The sequence below is a fragment of the Nanorana parkeri genome, unplaced genomic scaffold, assembly GCF_000935625.1.
Source record: "Nanorana parkeri isolate BGI_ZX_2015 unplaced genomic scaffold, ASM93562v1 scaffold12, whole genome shotgun sequence".
Lineage (NCBI taxonomy): Eukaryota > Metazoa > Chordata > Amphibia > Anura > Dicroglossidae > Nanorana > Nanorana parkeri.
Window position 1 is genome coordinate 384,834 of NW_017306280.1, and position 12,430 is coordinate 397,263.

Consider the following 12,430-nt stretch of genomic DNA (forward strand, 5'->3'; position numbering starts at 1 on the left):
AATGGTAGGTCCATGCCAAAAATAGACTCGATCTAAGCCCGGATCTCACACCAGAAAGGTTGGATTTTAAGGCATTCCCACCATACATGCAATTGAGTGACCACCATTCCACAGGCATGCCAACATAGCAGTGACAATGAGTGATAGAAGCGATACAAGCCATGAAGATGCGTTACCACCGGGTAAGTAGCTTATAATTCGTTTCCTGTACTTTGGAGTCGATGGAAGAGGAGTGGGCAAATTTATGGATATTAGCTGACTCCGCCTCCGTGAACCTCACACCCAAGTCCCTCTCCCACTCTTTGAGGAAATAGAGGGATTCCTGAGAATCCAAATGCAAGAGCAATTTATACATCAAGGAGAGGGGCCTGGAGGGTGGCCCGGAGGCAGGACACAATTTTTCAAACGGAGTCAGAAGGCCTAACTGAGTTAGCCTGTGATTGAAAGAAATGCAGTAGTTGTTTGTGACTCCAAAAATCAAAAGGAAATGAGCCCCACTTATGACGCATTTCTGGTAGGGATATCAGCATGTTGCCTGTTAACTGTATTTTGTTTTAAGACTTATTTATCAAACTATAATAACTGTTTTTGTTGCATAATTGGAAAGTTCACTTTTATTCTCCCAGGGAGACACTGCAGACTGCCATAAGCAAGAGTAACAGTTCTTTAATGGGGACTTTAAAGTGTATATAAACCCAAAATATGTTTGCCAGTATGTTTGGCATTATTTCTCACTGTAGAAAGTTTTTTCTAAAGTAATTTTTTGTGAATCTATTAAAACATTTCTTACCTGGAGATACTGCCAGTAACAGCACCTCCTGTCACAGGCGGTAGGCGGACAATGTGCTGACATACAGCTTTGGTGCACAATAAGGCAAAAGACTGATACCAGGTCAAATTCAATTCATTCTGCATTATTTTGTGTTTTTTATATCTGCCTAGAGTTCACTTTTGGGAATGTTAACATGCAGTTCACCTTGATTGGCTCCCAGTTCTGCCTATTTCTATCTTGGTCTAAAGCTGGCCAGTTACTAATAGATTTGTTAAGGTGATACTAAACTCAGGAGTTAATTTTTAATAATACATTTAAGTACCCCAACTATTAGCAATACTGAACCTTATTTGTGTATTACTGGGCTGTAGATCCTCATCTGAATTGGTGCTGACACTGTCCTTCCTTCTGGAGGGTGGCTACTTTTGTTCCCCATGTCCGTGTGTGTGTTGTAAAGGTAGCCACCGCTCCAAGATCACTCCTGTGATGGACTATAAACCTCATGTTTAGTTTACTAATTTGTATTGGGATTGTAGTCCATCACAGGAGTGAGCTTGGAGTAGTGGTTACTTTACAACTCACACATGGACTATGGGAGAACAGAAGTAGCCACCGTCCAGAAGGAAGGACAATTTTTGCCCGCCTCCTTCGACAAAGGACTAACTGACCTTTTTCGATGCAGCAGAGCCACCCACTGTAGGAATTTCAGCCAATAATTCCTGTAAAAGATCGAAAGTCTAACAGTGCATATCCAGCTTAAGTGCACCTATACAGGTAATTAAAAGAGACTAAAATTAAAGGGACACTGTCATGAGAGATTAATGGAGGCTGCCATTGCTGTCCTCTCCTTTGAGAATGTTAATTCCATGACTGTAGTTCCAATGCTTTGACGTCAATGCTGTCTGAATCACTGACCTGGATCAAGTGTAGAGATAAGTAGTGCTGACATTTTTATGACACTCATTCACAACATGCTTGTTATTGGTCTGTGACTGAAAGGAGGCATGCAATGGCAGCCCCCATCATTTTCTTATGACAGAGTCACTTTAAGTGCAATTCAGGTACTTACATTAGTTGCATTTAGGATTACATTTTAATGCATTTATTAATTTCATTGTTTAAATTTTTAAGATTACATTTTATGCAACATGTCAAATAATTAATAAATTTCTGAATTAATTTTGTTCTTATATGTGCCTAGAGTCCATCTTTAAAGAGAACTATGAGGTGAGTAAAAATCAATCATCCTCATAGTTCGAGCCAACGTGTGGCAATGAAACTGTCACACGTCGGCTTAATAGATCGAAGTGATCGAACACATGCAGTCGCTCGCTCACTTCTCGATCAGCTCCCTGCAGAGAGCGGTGACTGTCAGTTACTGCCCCCTGCAGGGATTCCTCCCCTCCCCTCTCCGATCCTCCAGCGCTGACTGGAGGAACGGACGGGGGGAGGGGGCAGGTACAGCTAGCTCTGCCTTTTAGATAGGCAGAGCCAGCTGTTATTCACGCAGCTGGGTGGATCTCGACAGCATTGTCAGGATCCGTGCTGGCTGCGGCAGTCTCAGTGTACCGCGAGCTGTAGCTCGCAATATACTCAGCTTTGGGTCACAGGAGGACCCTGTTATATGTCTCCCGTGACCCTTAAGAGAACTATGGGGAAAACGCTTACCCCATAGTTCTCTTTTAAAAGCCATATTTCCAAAAGGGCCCATATAACATCTTAATACAGTGGCTTTTTTCTGTCTTGTCCTTTCTTGTCCTGATTTTTTTTATGTCACTTACAGACTATGAAACTATCACATGTACTATCAGATGCATTGTGGGTGGTTTACATCATTGGATATTACAGAAACTATTCCCTTTCAGTCCAAAATGGCCTCCTTTAAAACTAGGAATTATGCATAAACCAAGTTGTTTAAAAACCATAAACACCCCTCGATAAGTTTATGAAAATGAAGCCAATCTTTTTCACATACAGTGAGGAAAATAATTATTTGATCCCCTGCAGAATTCGTAAGTTTGCCCACTTGCAAAGCAATGAAAAGGTCTATAATTTTTATCATAGGTGTATTTTAAATGATAGAGACAGAATATTAACCAAAAATCCAGAAAAAACACACAATTTATAATACAAATGTTATAAATTGAGTTTACTGTATCTAAAATTGTTTAAAATATATAATATTTCTATCAATTGTATATGAAATAATATGTATACAGGTCCTCTTTTTTTTCTCCCACTGGATTTTAAGGATAATGAATTGCACTGTTTAAAATCAGAAGAAATTGTCTTTAAACCCAGAAACAGGTGTCAGCTGACTCAGAATATCCACTGGGCCGCTTTCCAAGGAAAATTACAAAAATCTCTTCATATCAATGGGTGTACGAGTTCTTTTCAACTAAATTGTTTGTCACTAGGGAAACAATAAATTCTTTTAACCGGTGTAATTGTGGGAAAATTGCTGTATTTAGGTTGCTGATTATTTAGAAATTATTCTTTCCCAAGAAAAGGATATGCATTTAATACACCTTTCTGTCTGTTATTCTCACATGAGACGACCCAAGGGATTCCCCAGAATTGGGTTAGTGAAGATCAATATTCACTAATCTCTTCCAGGTTCTGTAAATAGATGCAAAGTATTTAGCTGGAACACCAGTCAAAACCTATTTTGCTTGCCTCAATAAAGTAGGGAAGCGTTTCAACCTCTTATGGATCTTATGGATGTGTAATTAGTACGGGGGGGTTTCTCCTCACTTCTTATCTTGGTGACCAACGGATATACAGTCACAAATAAAAACATGACCCATGTCACCAACTTGGAAAAGACACACAAGAAAGGATTTTAGACTTTCGGACTTTAGTTTCATTGATGGTCGTAAAGAAAAATCCCTTGTGTGCAAATGATGGCTGTAATTGCTTATATACTAGGGCTGCTGTTCAATCCCAGTTTGGTATTGCTTCACAGTTTGCAACACACCGGAGGTGCTTAAAGTGGACCTAGGATCAGATATAGACTATATTGCCAAAAGTATTGGGACGCCGGCCTTTACACGCACATGAACTTTAATGGCATCCCAGTCTTAGTCCGTAGCGTTCAATATTGAGTTGGCTCCGCCCTTTGCCACTATAACAGCTTCAACTCTTCTGGGAAGGCGTCCACAAGGTTTAGGAATGTGCCTTTGGGAATGTTTGACCATTCTTCCAGAAGCACATTTGCGAGATCAGGTATTGATGTTGGAGGAGAAGGCCTGGCTTACAGTCTCCGCTCTAATTCATCCCAAAGGTGTTCTATGGGGTTGAGGTCAGGACTCTGTACAGGCCAGTCAAGTTCCTCCACCCCAAACTCGCTCATCTATGTCTTTATGTACCTTGTTTTGTGCAGTGGTGCGCAGTCATGTTGGAACAGGAAGGGGCCATCCCCAAACTGTTCCTACAAATTTGGGAGCATGACATTGTCCAAAATGTCTTGGTATGCTGATGCCTTAAAAGTTATCTTCACAGGAACTAAGGGGCCAAGCCCAACCCCTGAAAGACAGCCCCACACCAAAATCCCCCCTCCACCAAACTTTACACTTGGCACAAAGCAGTCAGGCAAGTACCATTCTCCTGGCAATCGCCAAACCCAGACACGTCCATTGGATTGCCAGACAAAGAAACGTGATTCGTCACTCCAGAGAACACGTCTCCCCTTCTCTGGAGTTCAGTAGCGGCGTGCTTTACACCACTGCATCCGACGCTTTGCATTGCACTTGGTGATGTAAGGCTTGGATGCAGCTGCTCTGCCATGGAAATCCATGGCAGAAACCCATCTACGCACTCTTGTTGTGCCAATCTGAAGGCCACACGAAGTTTGGAGGTCTGTAGCTATTGACTCTGCAGACAGTTGGCGACTTCTGCGCTTCAGCATGCGCTGACCCCGCTCGGTCATTTTATGTGGCCTACCACTTCGTGGCTGAGTTGCTGTTGTTTCCAGTCGCTTCCACTTTGTTAAAATACCACTAACAGATGACTGCGGAATATTTAGTAGCAAGACAATTTCACGGAACACCTGAATCCAATGATTTGGAGGTGTGTCCCAATACTTTTGGCAATATAGTGTATATGTTTCTTAATGTTAAGTGCATGCATTATAATTTAATGTCAAATTGCAACAGGGAATATAAGATATTTGTTTTACAAACAAGCATTTAAAGTCCAACTACAGCCAAAATGTATTTTGTTTTGGATAGTGTGAAGAAGGGGCACAAACTCTGTCAAGTTTTTATTGCTGAAAGCATAGCCATACAACAGGAGCGCCAAACCAAATGGTGAGGAAACGCAAATTGTTCATAAAATGATCACATGGAACAACCAATGCATTTCAGGGGCCAAAAACACCCCATCCTCAGGGCTACAAAATTGATATAAATATTAAAAAAAAGTATAAAAGTAAATATGCAGTGTGTGTGTATATTTAATTTTTACTTTTCTATTTATAATATTTATAATGTTTATATAGTTATAAGAAGGGGGAGTGTTTTTGGTCCCTGAAACATGTTGGCTCTTTTATGTGATCATATTATAAACAAATTAAAGCAATTTGGACTCTTTCACCGTTTGGTTTGGAGCTTCTGCTGTGTGTTAATGCTTTGCGTCACCTACCAGAGGGGAGCCTTGTTTCACTTGAACAACCTTGCCAGAGAGAATCAGCTCGTCGAATGATTATGGTCTCTCTATTATCTTGAATTAATATTTGTTAAAGTCCCAGCGCCTCTTTTATTCCCGTCTTTGTCATTGTTGGGAAGATTTTTACCAATGTCAGCAAGTGTCATTTGGACATAGTGGTTAGCATTTCATCCTTGCAACACCGGGGGTCCCTGGTTCATACCTCAGTAAGGTTACTATCTCCAAGGAATTTGCATTACCTCCCTGTGCTTGTGTGGGTGTCCTTTTGGGTATTCTGGTTCCCTCCTACCCTCCAAAGATATGCTGGAAGGTTATTTGGCTCCTCTATAAATCAACCATGTATGCATGTGAGATAGGGACCTCAGAGTGTAAGCTGCTCAAGGGCAGGGACTGATGTGAATGTGCACTATATGTAAAGCGCTGCGTAAATTTCTAGTGCTGTATAAATACCAATAATAAATAACATTTAGAGAGTCTGAAGGCAAACAGCTCCTTGCTGTGTGCTCTCTGATTAAAAAATGCATAGGTCTCTGGTTGTTTAGGATCATTGCTGTACCTTGTATTAAAGTTTAACAGTACAAGAAATGAGAGGTGTGGTTTAGACAAGATAGGAAGATTTCCTTGATTTCCATGATTGAGATATTTCCCCATCATTTCATGCCCTGAGAGGCAGTCTCCCCAGTTTTAGCTGGATTAGGGGTTGATAAACGTTACTCGCTCCACTTACGACTGAGAAGCCTGACCCCCAATTGCAATGACTCTTGAGGATGTGTATAAGCGATTTTGCAGAGGGGGGTGTCTTTTTGCCGCTTTCCCATTGACCTTCCCAGACTTCTAATCTTTCAGTCAGTATAACAGTCCTATAACAGCCACGTAAAAGATAGACGTGACAGCTGTACTTCTTTTCCTTTCCAAATCATGAAATCTGTTCTCTAAGAAGTAACATCTGGCTCTGAGCGCTGTCTGCATTGGGTGATTTCATCTTTGGCTTTGTGATTCAGAGCTTCACTAACTTATTCAGCAGATGTGCCTTACAAATTGTGTTTTAATGATGTCACCTGATGTATTCTTTTTCATACTTTCTTTAGTAATTAAAAATAAGCAAAATAAGTAATGGGCGTCATTTGTATGTTATGGAAGTGTAGAGCAACAGTACTGCCTAATATAGAAAAAGCAAAACTGTTGCAAATGAACACAGCTGTTGTATTGTACGTGTATAAAATCTGGCTTTAGTTGATTGGTTTCATATGGATTACTCTCTGATGGCTATTAACTACTTGTTGTTAGGGATGAGTGGAGTGATTTTGGCTAAATTACTTTTGCAGTGGAATTACGCTCAGCGATATTTTTCCTGAAGCTGAAACTCTGTTTTGGTTCCAGAGCAACAAAAATGTATGTTTTTTTTTTATTTATTATTATTCACTTTTTTATTTATTTAGAGGTGTATTTAAGGGTAGTTTATTTTAGTTATTCATTTTTTGTGTTTATTGTTTTTTGTATTTTGTATACTGTTTTCTAATCGTTTATTTTTGTGTACTGCTGCTATGATTTTCTTAACTTTTTCACTGTCTGTCTTTTCTTATTTCTGAGAAAAAAATTAGAAAAACACTTCAAGTCACCCCTCTTTTCAACTCCCCTCTTCTCCTCATCACCCTCTTCTCCCTTACATTTGCTAACAGCGCATTCTTTGTGTGAAAAGCTTAAAAAAATAGTGGGTGCCACTGTAGGATCCAACAGTTAATCCAATCTGCTCCCACACTTAAGTTGGCCCTACATCTATAGATTATCTGCAGGTTTTCTATGGTCAGATGGAAAAAGTGCAACAGATTCCTCCATCTACGCTAAACTGTGTGGATGGAGGAATCTTCCGCTGGGCCAAGCTTCAGTATCTTGCTAGTTGGCCCTACTGGCTCTCAAAATACCTGAACAATGCCTGCATCCAATCAGATTGTTCAGGTATTTGGAGAGCCAGCGGGGCCGACTAGCAAGATACTGAAGCTTGGCCCAGTGGAAGATTCTCCATTCACACAGTTTAGCGTAGATGGAGGAATCTGTTGCACTTTTTCCATCTGACCATAGAAAATCCGCAGATAATCTATAGATGTATGGCCAGCTTTACTCTTCTCTGAACTCTTTGTTCTCTGCTTTTCTCTGTGCATTTCTCTTCCCTATTTTTCTTTTATTCCTTCCCTACTTATCCTTCCTCCATATATATCCTGTACCGAAACCAACTCTTCTCTGCTTCTCTACTTCATTCCTTATTCATTCACTTTTTATCTTTTTATTCTCTGTTTCACTACATTCTGTTTTTCACACGTTGGCATAATTTCTCTTCCCAGATGTGCTTATTCTTACTCTTCTGTCCTCCGTTCTTAACTCATTCTTATTCTTTTCTATTCTTGATGTGTTCCCTCTCTTCTCTACTCCTTTTATGTACTCATATCCCTCTTTTGTAGCTTATTTTATCAATTTCATCTCCCTCTCCCACTAACTGTATTCTTCCTTTCTTCACTTTCCATTCTTTTCCCCCCTCATTCCATACCCATCACCCTACTTTAAGTCACCCCTCTTCTTTTATCACCCCCTCTTTTTCACATCATCCCCTCTCTACTACTCTTTTTATCATCAGCCCTCTTCTGTCCATTATCCTGTACTCATCACCCCTCATCTGTCCACTACTCATCACCCCTCTTCTGTCCACTACTCAACACCCCTCTTCTGTCCACTGCCCTCTACTCATCACTCCTGTTCTCTCCACTGTCCTGTACACATCACCCCTCTTTTCTCCGCTGTCCTCTACTCATCACTGTTCTCCACTGCCCTCCTACTCATCACTCCTGTTCTCTCCACTGTCCTGTACTCATCACCTCTCAACTCTCCATTGTCCTGTACTTATTACCCCTCTTCTCTCCACTGTCCTGGACTCATCACCTCTCAACTTTCCACTGTCTTGGACTCATCGCTCTTCTTTTTTCCTTTGTTCCGTACACATCTTCTTTCTTCTGTCCTGTACTCATTTCTACTTTCTCTGCTCCAGTCTTTTTCCCCTAATCTGCTCTACTTTATTCTGTATTCCTTTTCACTCTTCTTGACCTCTTGATTTGTTTGTTCCCAGATTTCTGTATTTAATTTTGTACACATTGCTGTTACTGAAGCATTTTGGCAGTGTTTCTTGTTAATGTTCGGCATTATACATGGTCACGGATTGTCCATATGTGCTGACTGCATCTGTCCTGTATGCCGTACTTCCTATGAAAAACAAATAGACTTAGAAACATAGAAGAAGAATGATGGCAGAAAAAGACCAAGTGGTCAAGTCGAGTCTGCTCCCCCCACCCCCCTTTTCATTTTTTTGTTTTTTTTTTACCTTTTTGTCCGAGTATAGATTTGTTTGTCCAAGCATGTTTAAATTCACACAAGAGCATAGATATAAAGTGGTGAATCTGACATTCACCAAATACTGACTGCAAGTGAATCTGTCAGCTGCATGTTACAAATGGTTAGTGATTCACCATCAGTGAGAATAACTCGGCTATTCCTTTTACCCCAAGCCGAAATGTACCGCCCATATAGGATCCACAGCACACCAACACACCTTGTAGAGAGTTTTGTAAATGTTTTTACGAAACAAAATATATATTTAAGTGTTAAGCATTGTATGAAAGAAGCTCAATAATTAAAGAAACAATATTCAGCAATATACATTGGGTTTTCAGACACTAAACAGCCGCAGCTATCTGTATACTGAGATATACTGTACTGAATTGACAGAAAGTTCCCATAAACCACGTCCTCTGTTCCATAATATTATTCTTGATAAAACCCCTTTAGTATATCTAGCAAGCAGTAGATCTATGCAAAAACAAAAAAAACTTAACTTACCTGTGTTTTCGCCGCACGCTCCCGTCCAAACATCTGAAGATTCTCAGGCGGCCGCAAAAGATCTTGGGGCGGTTGCATGCGCAGTTCAGATCTTCGGCCGGGAGACGAGGAGTGACACAAGATAAGTAAATGCAGCAGCATGCACCTGAACAGACTCCGTGGGACAGGAAATGCCAGCAGAGACAGAGGAGTCGGCGCTGGATTGGAGACCAGCACCAGCGCTGGAGGGACAGCTGAAAACTACAGGAAAGAAGAAGATGATCGGATTAAGAGGCATCATTTAAGGTAAGTCCTTACAATAACATTGGGAGGGGGGAAAAATGTTTCCCTTTAAATGTCACTTTAATATCTCTTACTCGTCCGCCTAAATTGTTGAAGGTACCTGCTTCACACCATACAGCGTTTATTAAAATAATATCTGGTGATTCTGCCATGAAGGTCTTTATTCAGGCATTTCTGTTAGAGTGACAACGCTTTTTTATTGTCTCTTACTTGTCAGCCTTAAATTGTTACTTACTTTACACCATATAGCATTGTAACCAATGTAAATAAGGTAGGTGCTCGTAGTGACTGCAACGGATGGCGCCGTGCAGAACCTCAGAGATGGGGAAGATAAGTCACCAGCACTCAAGGTTGCAAAGAAAATATATTATATTGCAAGTAACATCACATAGGTCAAAAATTACGTTTCTACTCCACGCAGGGTCTCTTCCTCAAGGCGACACAGTGAAGAATGATACTTTCATTGCATGTTTGAGTTCTGGTGACCTATCTTCACATTACTGTCAGTCTGTCACACAGGATTCTGGTGGAGGCTACAACTGATTACACAGGCATGGTCCACTGTTCTCACCATCGGAAAACCCAGCTTGAGACTCGTGCCATGCTGCCATCGCTCAGTGCATCCCTCAAGCAGCACTGAGATGCAACAAAGGATGAAAAAAAGGGGGAAAAAAGTTTACATTTTCTTTAGTACAAAGCCTACCTGTATTGCACCATAATGACTCCAGCAATATAAACATCCCCTTATTACTGTCAATAAAATCTCAGCCGTAAGAGACAACCGGGATAATGTAGCAATCTTTTATCTTTGCGCCATTGGGTAATAAACCTAAACTGTGAACTGAAGGTGTTATTGTCAATTAGAACTGCAAATGTATTCTAATTGCCATTTAATTAGAATTAGGATGCAAGAAGAACATTCTGTGCGCTAAGTGAATATTTACTTTTAGCATCTGTTTGGTGATTTTCTTTGTTCTTGTAGAGATGTGTTTCTTGGCTTGTTACCGTATACAACAGTTTAAGAATTCAGCAATTTATCAGAAAGTTATGACATTGTAAACCTCCTTGACTAATGTGTCTTACAATACTTCTTACTTTTGAAGTCTGCCTGTCCAAAGAGTTATAATTGAACAACACCTAAAGCACATCTGCCACGCGCCCTGGTTATCACTGAGTGTACAGGATCACAACTGCGGATGGTAGTCACCCTTGTGGAAACTGTGAGGCAATCAGTCTTGAATCCCAGGCGTCACTCTCAGTCAGTAGCAGAGAGTTTGGGATTCGAGCATCATCAGCCACTTAAAACAAAAAGAGAAAAAGGAGGGCTGAGGAGTTATTCCGTCATAACCCCCAGTCTCATAAATGAGAGGTATCACTTAGATGGTATTTACTGGTAATTAGGCAGCAGTAAGGTATGTAAGGCGTTCCACAGGATATGCAATGAAGAGGGCTTCTCATTAATGTTGCTTGGATTGCAGGAGGGGTTGCAAGCATAGGCAGTCCATACACCAGACATCAATACACACTCCCCACTAAGATATATGTAGGTATCAAAATGAAGTGGTGCTAGTACAGGCAGTCAGTATCGCATATACTGGAAAAGCAGTTCTAATAGACTGGACTCAAACAGAGCGCGGCACAACCAGCAATGTGGTTCAAATGCAGAGTACTTGCGCTTTTGAAGAGGTAACCTCAGGATCAAGGACCCCTCTTCTAGGGGATGAGATGGTGTAGCGGGAAACAGCTTTTGGGAAACCAGCAATGGACTCCGGACACAGACTTCAGGAATACAAATCTTCTTTATTCTCTGCAGAGGACTCAGGTGACTACCGTCTCCAATTCCTGAGTGGCCCTTTAAGGGCGGTCACTACATATATATAACAACAATTACGTCACATTACATATTTCTAATACACATATTTCCTTTACAGCTCTAAGCCAATCAGCAAGCAGCATTTGCAATTTTACCATTTATGGTTTATGTATCCTGTCACAACCTTTTTGTCATAAACTCAGGATTGATTACTAATAGTCTTGCGAGAAGGGGGAGGGGGTCAGTCACAAGTTTCTGCCATCAGCATTTTTAGTTGCAAAAGTAAACTCTAGGACAAAAGTCAGACGGCCTTTTACACATTGCTGCTCTCTTTTGCATGTGTGGTTAAAATGCAAGAAGGAGGGAGAGGGTCAGAGGCCTCATTATATGTAGATACAATAAAACATGAATTATTTAAATATATTTAGCCATCTTATCTGCTGCCACATTGGCAGCTTGCAGTCTGTGTACTGTAAAGACAGGCTGGTGAGTAGGCGATTCCTGGCGTTAGTAGGGCATGCAATCCGAATAGTGGAAGCCATACTAACGGTCCTGTCAGTTTAAATAGCCCGCGGAAGAGGAGCCTCACGGCCTCTCGCCACTTCTGCGTTCCACAGTGGAGCGCATAATACCTCCCCTACTTGGGGAGAATGTGAGCTGCTTGACTCGCGGCCGATGCGTTCCACGGTGGAATGCAAACGACCCGCGGCACGGTTCTGGGGCTCGTTACAACATCTGAGCCATGTCACTTTCTCATATACATTGTCTTACAATACCAGCAAATTGCCGAGTCCATGAGACACCTCAGGACAAAGCAACAGGTTTTGATTCAAAGAGACAGACATCTCGACTCTCCCGGATGTTCCGTGAGTCTCCCGCTATTAGATAACGGCTCCCGAACACCCGGGAGAGAAACATTTTCTCCCGGAAAGGTTTACTCTGCAGAGTAAACCTTTTAAATGCTGTCTTCTTTTTTTTTTTTTCTCTGACATCGGGCCGCCGTCAGTCAGAAACCC